At 41.0% G+C, this 11,996-nt stretch overlaps 1 long non-coding RNA gene across 1 annotated transcript; it reads right to left on the reverse strand.

Moving 5' to 3' along the window:
- Positions 1–10,847: 10,847 nt before the first annotated feature.
- Positions 10,848–11,683, reverse strand: LOC139045331 (uncharacterized). The gene is made up of 3 exons (XR_011503485.1): positions 11,543–11,683; positions 11,295–11,348; positions 10,848–10,985 (listed from the first exon to the last, which is right to left on the reverse strand). It is a non-coding gene; the product is annotated as an uncharacterized lncRNA (long non-coding RNA).
- Positions 11,684–11,996: the final 313 nt, after the last annotated feature.

Below are 11,996 nucleotides of genomic sequence, written 5' to 3' on the forward strand. Positions count from 1 at the left end.
ACACATAGTTACAAATCTTTTCCTTGTGATGAGAACTCTTACCTCGTAATCTTTTGACAGTGTCCTTGCCACCACCCCCTAACATCCTTTTTAGGAGCTTGAAGGCTTTGGTGTGGAGCCAAGAAGAAATTACAAAGATTTACGAAGGATGAGGGCTGAGGAAAGGCCTGCACTGGCCCAAAATGGACATGGATGACCTTTCAAAGTACCACTGAAGTTACGCAGTTGTAAAAGAAGCAGAATTTCAAGGGATTGAAATTCATCTTTTGTTGTCTCTGATTATGGTCTCCGCTGACCCTTTTAACTCATGGATCGGTCCTTGGTGTCCATTTTGAGGGTCGCTCTTCCTCCATTCAACTCTGCAGACAATCTCATTTCCATGAGTCAAAATCTCTTCAAATTTAGAAATTGAGCCACTATGGTTTCACCAAAGCAGAAGTTCTAACCAACAGATAGGTTCATTGCTCTTCTTTCAAAGATGGGAGGTACTTTATTTTGGTAAGAACAGGCATTCAGGTGGCCGAGTAGGAGAATGGTACAAGGTTGGAGCAGGATTTGCATGGACTGGGAATGATGGTTTGTCAGAATGTACCAGGGTGGCTGAGCCATTAAGATCTAGGTTACAATTCAGTTGCCATCTATATATTGGAGTTCAAATCTACATTCTAGTAAAATAATAGCATATGTTTTTATAACATGTTTGATGTGCTAGGTGCTGTTCTATGTGTTTTAAACACTCATTTAATCCTCTTAATGCTAAAAGCAAGTAAATTGTTACCATCCCCATATTACAGATGAGGAAACCTCTCTCAAAGCCCAGAGAGATTAAGAGACTTGACAAAGACATATAACTAGTAAGCAGCAAACCTAGGATTCAAACCTAGACAGCCTGGCTCCAGAGTCTATGTGCTTCTTAAAAGCTATGCTTAGGGGCTAGCCTGGTGGTGTAGTGGTTAAGTTCAGGTGCTCCGCTTTGGTGGCCATGGGCCTGGACCATACGGACCTATGCACTGCTCATCAGGCCATACTGTGGTGGCATCCCACATACAAAAAATAGAGGAAGGTTGCCACAGATGTTAGCTCAGCGACAATCTTCCTCAAGCAAAAGAGGAAGATTGGCAACAGATGTTAGCTCAGGGTCAGTCTTCCTCACCAAAAAAAAAAAGCTATGCTTACTACCTCTCTGGAGTGAATTGGTTTCTATTTCCTCAAACATTTTTGGTTTTGTTGTTGCTTTTTTCTTTTATAAAAAAGAAATTAATTTAAGACATCTAGGGGTAGACAATTCCTTGAGAATTTTGAGAGGATGTAAAACACATCATAGGGCAATTTTCTTATGGGGTTGGATAAAATGTCCCAAGAAAAGAGGTTGGAGGTGCTAATGTTTTAGAATTAAGGGCTTTGAGCTTTTTCAAAATCATGCCTTCCGACTTGTGAGGCTGAGGTAATTTTCTGAAAATTTTTTAACTCGAGGAAGACAGTAGGGGCAGAAGAGGCCATTCTCCACTGTGTGGGCCACAGCCAGAAGGCAAGGGGAAAGGGAGAGGAGGCAATGCACAGCGGTGGATGAGGGCTGAAATGATAACTTGAAGGGACTGGTGGCGGAAGATGGATTTAATCCAGTTTTGTGAATAAGCTGTTCACAATATGAGGCTACTGACTCCTAGAGTCACCTCTTGTGTGACTGTATCTTTTCCTACCCAATAGCGGAGGCCAACTGTGGAAAACAGAAGGAGCAGGCTGTTTGACTTTGTGCCGTGGATCACCAGCTGCTTCAGAAGCATCAGATTCTCACTCCCAGGAGGGCTCTGAAGAGGCAGCAGGCACGTGGTTCGTGGTCTAAATTCAGCACGCAGTGAAAAGGCAGTGGGGGAGGGACGGTAGGTGGGGAAGGCAGCACTTGGGGGGAGGAGGCACTGTGCACCTTGGAATCTGGCTTACTTGGGCATTCCTAGGAAAATCTCTCCACTTACCCCTTTGGTTTACCTCCCCTTCTCATCATCTTTTATCCTCTGTCCAATCGGATTTGTGTTTATTTAAAATCCAACCCCCTCTGTCAGACTCAGCCCTGCTATCAGCCATCCACCAGGCCTGATGAATCCTGAGTCCTGTTTCCAGCCTTGGGCTGGCTGGGGTGATTCACAAAGAAGTCCCAGGGGAGGAGGAGGATGCACTTAGCAGGATCTATTAGCGTCTATGAGGAGGGCTGGGAAGAAATGCTGCTGGCTGAGGTGGGGGAGTGGAGCCCAGACTCCCTGATGACTCCTGCCCCAGACTTTCCCTCCTGTGAGTAGTGCTCCTTGAATTAACTCCAAGGAGAATGTATTTTTATCCATTATAGTATAGCAGAGAAGATTTAATTAAGCTCAGTAATAACACATCAGATTTTTCCTTCAGCTAACACAACCACTGCTCAGCCAAAGACATCATAGTACTTTACAGTTATCTCATGTATTCTTACTTGCTGAGAATTTTACAGATGAAGGAGACTCAGAGTCCAGGAGATTTATATTTTCATTTCTTTAGCTTATCAGTATAAGTTCCTAGAGGGGGAAGGGAACTCATTCACTAAGCACCTAATATTGGCCAGGCCCAGGGGGCTCCATCCTTTCCTGCACTATCCTGTTTGATCCTCACAACAATGTTAGCAGGGAGTTACTGTCATCCCTGTTTTCAGGTGGGAAAATTGAAACTCTGAATGAAGTAACTTACTGGGGACAGACCGCTTTAATGCTGAAGTTGGGATTCAAATCCAGGTTTATAAAGATTCCAAAATGCATACTTTTTTCAACGTACTTTGCTTTATTTAACAGTCCTGAAACACTCATTAAGCACCTAAAATATGAATTCACCAAAGAGGTGGTCCCTGCCTTCTAAGAACTCACAGCCTTGTGGAAGAAACATGCAAGTCAGCAGACAATAGAAATGCAATGCAGAGTGATAGGTACAAGGACAGACCAAGAGTAGGAGATTTAGGAGCCCAAAGGAGCAAGTGACAGGCTCTGCCTGAGGATGATGACCTTTAATCTACCAATGCGCAATGCAGTCACGTGGAGCAGGGAGGTACAGAGGAAGACCAACATTTTGTGGTGCGCACTGTACTAACTATGCATTATCTCATTTAATCCTTACAACCTTGATCCTGAGTTGGACATTGAAAGATGGCAAAGGGATTTCGAGGCATGCTGCCTCCCATGTTGTGCCCGTCCCCCACCATGTGGTACTGGGTTCATGGAGCTTCTAGGCACGTTGAATGAGAGCCGTGAATTGTGCCACTTAACCTGGAGCCAAGCCTCCATTCTGGGCCTGTCAGAGGGGAGACAGATGAGATGAAGGCTCTTTTGCTGCTCTTGCTGCAGTCCCAGTGACTAGGAGGGGAAGGCCAGTGCCCGAACTGGCTTTCGCTGCACTGTCAGGAGGACAGGAAGCCTATCCCCTTTGTGGTCTGAAGGATATTAAAATTCAATCCAGGTTGCCCCAGATAACCCCCTGCAGTGCCTAGCATGCCTGCCCAAAACCAACCAACCTTGATAATCTTGCCTGCTTTGCCCTGCCCTTTCAGATTGCTCCCTTAGGCTCTCTCAGGAAATGTCACTCAAGCTGTGCTTTCATCTTGTCCTTCCTTGCTCAAGCCAGTGAGGTTATTTTCAAATCTGACCCTGTCCAACCAGAGTCACCACATAAAAGCCTCAGTTGGGTTCCTCAAACTTGGATGTCACAATGATAATAATAACTAACTTTAATTGAGAACTTACTGGAAGCCAGACCTTGTGTTAGGTGCTCAATAGGACCTGTTTCACTTAATCCTCAAGCCAACACCAGGAGGTATTTATTACCCTTATCATTTTACAAATGAGGAAATTGGAGCTCAGAAAAGTTCAGAAACTTGCTCAGGAGCAAATGGCCTGAGATGGAGCCGAGGGGGAACCTGAATGTTTCATTCCATATGCTGCTTCCAATGTCTGAGAATGAAACTAGGAAATGTTAACACATAATGGATGAGATATCTACGGCCGACCACCAACGTGATCTGTGACTCTATAGCAGATGAGACTGGTGAATACTCAAGTCCATCAAGGGGAATTTACCGATCTGGTACCAATTGATTGGTACTATAGTAGTATGATTCAGACAGGTGAGGTGACACTTGAATATACCAGGGTCCCTTTTAAGGAGATGATTTAAATTTTGTCCTTCTGTAGTATATGATAAAAAAAAAAAAAGTGATTTTATAACCAAGACAAAAAATAACAAATGTTGGAGAGGTTGTGGAGAAAAAGGAACCCTCATACACTGTTGGTGGGAATGCAAACTGGTGCAGCCACTATGGAAAACAGTATGGAGATTTCTCAAAAAATTAAAAATAGAAATACCATATGACCCAGACATCCCACTACTGGGTATCTATCCAAAGAACTTGAAATCAACAATTCAAAGAGACTCATGCACCCCTATGTTCATTGCAGCATTATTAACAATAGCCAAAACGTAGAAGCAACCTAAGTGCCCATCGACTGACGAATGGATAAAGAAGATATGGTATATATATACAATGGAATACTACTCAGCCATAAAAAAGGATAAAATCATTCCATTCACAACAACATGGATGGACCTTCAGGGTATTACATTAAGCGAAATATGCCAGATAGAGAAAGACAATCTCTGTATGATTCCACTCATGTGGAAGATAAACACGTGGACAAAAAGAACAGATTAGTGGTTACCACGGGGAAGGAGGGGTGGGCACAAAGAGTGAAGCAGTGCACCTATAATGTGACTGACAAATAATAATGTACAACTGAAATTTCACAAGGCTGTAAACTATCATAACCTCAATTTAAAAAAAGTGATTTTAAGTTAAATAATTTATTTTACATTAACATATAGTTAAAGGTAGCATTGTACAGTTTTTTTTGTTTTTTTCTTAAAGCTTCACTGCATGGTTGTATGTCCTAGTTGTTAGTTTCTAGTTGTCCATGTGAGCCACCACCGCGGTATGACAACTGACAGACAGGTGGTGTGGTTCCACAACTGGGAAACGAACCCAAGCCACGGCAGTGAATCTTAACCATTAGACCACCAGGGCTGGCTCTGTATAGTTGTTTTTATAAGTCTTTAATAATACTCTAAAGTATACATAATTGTTTACATTTCCTCATTTAAATAGTAATGCATGTTGTTTACTTTAATCATGTAAGAAAAATATTATTTGTTCACCAATACACTTAAAGCAGATATTTTTATTGCGAGTATTTAATGTATGTTGAAATTTAATCACAAATATAACCATGTATCAAAAGTTGGTATTTGGGATTCTGACAGTTTACTTATTGTTTATGAAGTTTTGCATCTCATGTTTTTTTAAAAATCAACTGTGTTTCTAATTCGTGGACTTAAAAGAAAATATTTTGTTTCTAAGAGATAAAGAGAGACCTTTTTGGGCTATTATTTGTAAGTATTTTCAAGTAACATTTATGAACACAGGTAGTCTTTATTCCCCTATAAATGCCCAGTTGGATATAGTGGTTCCAATGGGTAGGAGGTCTTAGTGTTTAAACATCCAGAGACAGACTGCCTGGGTGTAAATCTTGGTTCTACCACTTAACAACTGTGTGACCCTAGGTAAGTAACTTAATCTCTCAGTCTTCAATTTCCTCCTTTTAAAAAAAGCACTGAAATAAGAAAAAAGAAATAATTATAGGGTTTTGAAAATTAAATCAGTTAATGCTTGTAAAGCCCATAAGCATATAAAGTCCATTTTAGAAAATCTGAAAATTACAGAAAAATACAGACAAAACCAGAAATCACCCAACCTCAGTAACTCCATGGGTAGCAGCTAATCCCAATGGTGCTTTTGTACAAATTAGAAAGGCTGGCCCTTCCTCAAGATACTTGACTGCCATCAGCCAGAAAGTTGTCTTATTATGAGGCACCATTTAATAATTACCCTGGGACATCAAGCATAAACCAAGATTGTCCTGAGCAAAACAAGACATTTGGTCACCATGTCGATGATAATGTAAGATGTTTCCAATTTGAGACTATTACTGATCATGTTGAGATGAACAAATCTGTACATAAAGTTTTTTCTGTATTTAGAATTTAGGCTAGATTCCAGCAGGCACACAGAGGGTATTTGTTCAATAAAAATGAATGAATGAATGAAAGAGACGGATGGGAGGGAGCTGGAGGGAGAGGGAGACTGAGGGGGAAGGAGGAGAGACAGAAAGAGAATGAATTTGCTAAAGGGCATGGTAAATTATTTTCCAAAAGCGTTATATCAGTAGTGGGTGTTTCAATCTATGTTAACTTAAATGAAAAATGGTATCTTATTTTAATTTGCATTTCTGTAATTATCAGTGAAGACGAATATTTTCCATATGTTTGTTCATTTATTTGGCTGTTTATTTATTGGGATCTTGGTGATTTTTTTTATAAAGCTGTATAAATTATTTATATATTAAAGATATTAACCACCTATAATTTGTCTTTGCAATTATTTTTTCAGTTTAACTTCATTTTTGTTATTGTCTTTTTTTTTACATGGCGATTTCTAATCTTCATGCAGGGAAATACATTGATATTTTATTTTGTTCTTTGTTTTGTCATATTAAATCTTAGATATGTCTCTTCCTGACAAATATCTGATGTTCATTTCTACTTTTTTCTCCTTCTTTCAGGATTTGATTTTAAAATATATTTATCTCTTTAATCCATCTGGAATTAATTTGATAAAAAAATTTTTTTTGGAAACTACTTATTCTAATACCATTTGTTGAATATTTCTTTCCTTTCTCATTGATTTCTGATGTCCCCTTATGGAAAAAAAAATTCATATATATACATATGGGATCTGTCTCTACACTATCTTCCTTCATTTGGTGATTCTTTAAATTCTGAATTTTTTTGACCTTTAAAATCAGTCCAAGTAGTCAATTTAGCTGCAGTTGAAGAGTGATCAATGCCTTCAAGACGACAGCACCTGTGTGGAGAAATCCTGGAAGAAATTTAGTTCACTGTGGGGACGAGAGGTGATAAAGATGAGGTCGAACGTCATAATCACTTCAGGCTAAGACTCCTCCCTCCCCTATAAATAAATAAATAGAGAAATAAAGAAAGAAATGTACTACAAACACAGCATGATATTCCTAAACAAAGGAGAGCAATAGCAGTGAGACACTGCGGATAATCCAATGTTTCTGCTATTGAGAGACGCCATCTGCCTACTGATTAGATCTGCTGGAAAATTTACCGAGGTATTGAAATCAACCCTTCGGAAAGGTTATTTGCTTGGAGGCTCAACAATGGAGTAATGGAGCTGGTGCAGCTCGCTGCTTTCCAAGGAGGTGGAGGAGTGGCACGGCCACTGAGACACCTAGTGGTGAGGATCTTCACTGCACCATTAGAGTATGCCCGTGGGGCCCCTCTAGGAACCACTTATTACAGGGAGCGTCCATTTGGGGAACTTAGGTGCCCTCTTTTCTGCACACTAACAAAATAATTTGAGGCCTCTCTTGTGTCCACGAACCTACAAAGACAAGTGCTGATAGATCCAGAAACTGAATAGCCTCTGCAAAGTTGGAGCCGTGAAATTAACACATATTAAGCTGATCAACACAGTTTCTCAGGCCCTGGGAAACAGCTGAAGATGTAAATTTAATCAGTTCAATTACTATTCACTAGGGAGCAGCAATGTGCTTCATCAAGCTTATTATCTCCATCCCCTACCCTTCTAGGCCTCAGAAAAAGTCAAACCAGAGGATAATCACACTTTTTATGTATTGTAATTATAGTTTTGAATTGTAAGTTCACCCATATCAGAGTATTACTAGATGAGGATTGTTCTACCTACCATCCAGCATAATTTACACACATTTGAACTATGGAGTTATGTTTAATATCTGAAATTAATCATTTATGACTAGGGGCATACTTCAATGGTTCAGATAAGGAAAGATTAATGGATTCATTCATTCATTCATTCAAATACATATTGAGTATCCCAGCTCTAGGCCCTGGGGATTTGGTGGTTAAAAGAGAATCTCAGGGGCCGGCCCAGTGGTGCAGCGGTTAAGTGCGCACTTTCCATTTCTCAGCGGCCCGGGGTTGGCGGGTTCGGATCCCTGGTGCCGACATGGCACGGCTTGGCAAAAGGCATGCTGTGGTAGGTGTCCCATGTATAAAGTAGAGGAAGATGGGCACGGATGTTAGCACAGGGCCAGTCTTTCTCAGCAAAAAAAGAGGAGGATTGGCAGTAGTTAGCTCAGGGCTAATCTTCCTCAAAAAAAAAAAAAAAAAAAGAGAGAGAATCTCAGTCATTGCCCTCATGATCTTACAGTCTAGAGGATACAATTTAGAAAATCTCTACAATAAAGGAGGACACATGTTATGAGAGTGAAAGTACAGAGCACCAATCAAATGAAGCAACTTGGTCTTTGGGGTCAAAGAAGGCCTTCAGAGAAGGGCAGGTAAAAGTGAAGTCCTGAAAGATGGATAGGAGCTAACCAAAAAGTGGGAAGAGAGTGGCTAGGGAGAGATTATTTCGAATGACAGCATGATTAAGTCAAGAAAACTAAAAGGCAGTCAGTGTGACTGCAGCAAAGAATGCAAGAGGGAGGGATGACTGGAGAGGAATGTGATGGCCAGGGAATGGAAGGCCATTAGGGATTGTTCTCCTGAGGACAATGTGAAGACAATTAGGGGTTTTAAAGAGGCGAGTAAGAAGCATCAAATTTGCTTTCTACAAAGATAATTTTGGTTGCTGCCTGGAAAATAGAAAGGAGGAGGGCATTGTGACACCATTCAGGAAGCTTTGCAAATGGCTAGGTGAGAAATCACATTACCATGTTAGCTTGGATTACAGCGGTCCTTGGTTTTTTAATCTGTCAAAGGGGAAAACAATACTATCTATCTCAGAGTCATAACGAGAATTCCATATTAAGTATTTACTACTCTAGCATCTAGTAAATGATCAATTAATTTTGGCTATTGTTATGATATTGGCTATTATTTGAGGCAGCTATTTCTTTTTTTTTAACTTTTTATTAAGATTATGATAGTTTACAACCTTGTGAAATTTCAGTTGTACATTATTGTTAGCCATGTTGTAGGTGCACCACTTCACCCTTTGTGCCCTCCCCCGACCCCCCTTTCCCCTGGTAACCACCAATCAATTCTCTTTGTCTCTATGTTTAACTTCCACCTATGAGTAGAGTCATACAGAGTTCGTCTTTCTCTGTCTGGCTTATTTCACTTAACATAATTCCTTCAAGGTCCATCCATGTTGTTGTGAATGTCTAGTTGTCTTTTTTTAAGGCTGAGTAGTATTCCATTGTATATATATATACACCGTATCTTCTTTTTTTTTAATTGAGTTAATGATAGGTTACAATCTTGTGAAATTTCAGTTGTACATTAATGTTTGTCAGTCATGTTGTAGGTGCACCACTTCACCCTTTGTGCCCACCCCCCACCCCACCTTTCCCCTGGTATCCACTAAACTGTTCTTAGTCCATAATTTTAAATTCCTCATATGAGTGGAGTCATACACAGATTATCTTTCTCTCGCTGGCTTATTTCACTTAACATAATTCCCTCAAGGTCCATCCATGTTATTGCAAATGGAATGATTTTGTTCTGTTTTGCAGCTGAGTAGTATTCCATTGTATATATGTACCACATCTTCTTTATCCATTCGTCTGTTGCTGGGCACTTAGGTTGCTTCCACGTCTTGGCTATTGTAAACAGTGCTGCAATAAACATTGGGGTGCACAGGACTTTTGGGATTGCTGACTTCAGGCTCTTTGGATAAATACCCAGTAGTGGGATGGCTGGATCGTATGGTAGTTCTATTTTTAATTTTTTGAGGAATCTCCACACTGAGGCAGCTATTTCTTGTCATATTAAAGAATTTTCTGGGGCCGGCTCCGTGGCCGAGTGGTTAAGTTCGCGCGTTCCGCTGCGGCGGCCCAGGGTTGGGATCCTGGGCGCGCACACGGCACCGCTCGTCAGGCCACGTTGAGGCGGTGTCCCACATCCCACAACTAGAAGGACATGCAACTAAGATATACAACTATTTACGGCGGGGTTTGGGGAGATAAAGCAGAAAAAAAAAAAAAAAAGATTGGCAACAGTTGTTAGCCCAGGTGCCAATCTTTAAGAAAAAAAAAAAAAAAGAATTTTCTTTTGGGTACACACATCGAACTTTTAACAATAGAGTGGGAGTGAGTGAATGAGGGTTGAATTTTACTCCAGAAACTTATTCATTACTTGGATCTTTTGCAGTTAACATGTATAAAATGTACTACTCGTGTAATTTTTGAAAAATTAATAACTAAACCTACAACTGAACCTAAGCATCAATATCCAGAATGAAAGAGGAGGAAGTATAGCAGAATGGCTCAGAGCTTGAAATTTAGAGCCAGAGAGATCTGGACTGAAACCTCAGCTCCATCATTCGTTAGCTGTGTAACGCTGAGAAAATTACTCAGCTTCTGTAAGCCCCAGTTTCTTCATCTGTAAAATGGGAATAATCATAGTATCTAGTTCATAGCATTGTTGTGAGGATTAATTGAGATAATAGAGTGACTGGTACAACGTCAATGGTCACTAAGTGGCAGCTGTTCTCATTATTTAGAATTTACCGCTTTTCCATTTCCAGAGGTAGTTGGTACAATCTGAACATTTTTTTACCAATAAAATAATAAGATTTTTTAAAAGAATTATACCTCTTGGGTCCTGTGGCCCGCCAGAGCTGGTGGAGTGGGAACCAGACGCGGTGGGCTCCCCCTTCGCCAGCAGCTCGAGCCTTCCTGGGCAGCTCTTGGGTGAGGCTGGGGGGCTTGGGGTTGTCCCAGCTGCTTCTGTCCTCCACGGCCCAGGTCCGCCAGACAGCTGCGACTGCCAGACCCGCTCTGGACCACCATACCCAGGCCGACCCCAGGCCCAAGACCTGGTTCCCATTCATGAAGCTGCAGTCATTTCTTTTCAGAAGAAGGGAGAAGAGGAATCTATCTTGCAGGCTGCTGACTCTTACTGTGTGTAACATCCATGTCAAAATGATACTGTATTCAGTTTAATTACTCAGAAAGAAGATTTTTAATGAAGGGAAAAAATAAAATCAATAGCATTCAGATCTATGCAGCAGCTAACTCATACACATAATATTCTGCTTTTTGTACAGAACTAGCCAATGTGAAAACAATGACCATGTAAATATTACTTTGTTTCCTTTTACACTGTTGTATCATACCTGTAGATGGTGGTTCCTTTTTAAGAAACTCTTTTCTTACCTGGTAGCTGTCCTGTTTTCTGGGTTGTTTTTAACCGAAAAAGAACTCGCTCATCTGGCAGGGGGGAGGAGAAACCCTTTTGCCAGTTTTCCAAGGGACCCCACCCTGGAGCTCTACACAGTTTCAATCCTCCCCACCCCCTCCCCAGTGCCTGCGTCCACCAGGCTCGAGGGAAGCCTCTTGTGCTTGCTTTAAGTTAGGAGTCACAAACATTTTTTTTCCAGTTAAGGAAAACAACACAGCTCTACCTTTATATCTGCCAGGAGCATCTGCATCGCTGTCCCTGTTTTCTCCTTTGCTGCTGCTAATAACAATATGATGGGGGCTGGCCCAGTGATGCAGCGGTTAAGTTCACATGTTCCACTTTGGTGGCCAAGGGTTCACCAGTTTGGATCCTGGGTGCGGACATGGCGCTGCTCATCAAGCCATGCTGTGGCAGGTGTTCCACATATAAAGCAGAGGAAGATGAGCACAGATGTTAGCTCAGGGCCAGTCTTCCTCAGCAAAAAAAAAAGAGGAGGATTGGCAGCAGATGTTAGCTCAGGGCTAATCTTCCTCAAAAAAACCCCGAAAAACCAATATGATGACTTCACTATTCGAAAACTATTTTTATGTAATTAATGTATGCTTTCTTATTTATAAACACCTGATTTAAAAAGAAAAAAAATGGGGCTGGCCCTGTGGCCGAGTGGTTGTGTTCTC

The sequence above is a fragment of the Equus asinus genome, chromosome 5, assembly GCF_041296235.1.
Source record: "Equus asinus isolate D_3611 breed Donkey chromosome 5, EquAss-T2T_v2, whole genome shotgun sequence".
Lineage (NCBI taxonomy): Eukaryota > Metazoa > Chordata > Mammalia > Perissodactyla > Equidae > Equus > Equus asinus.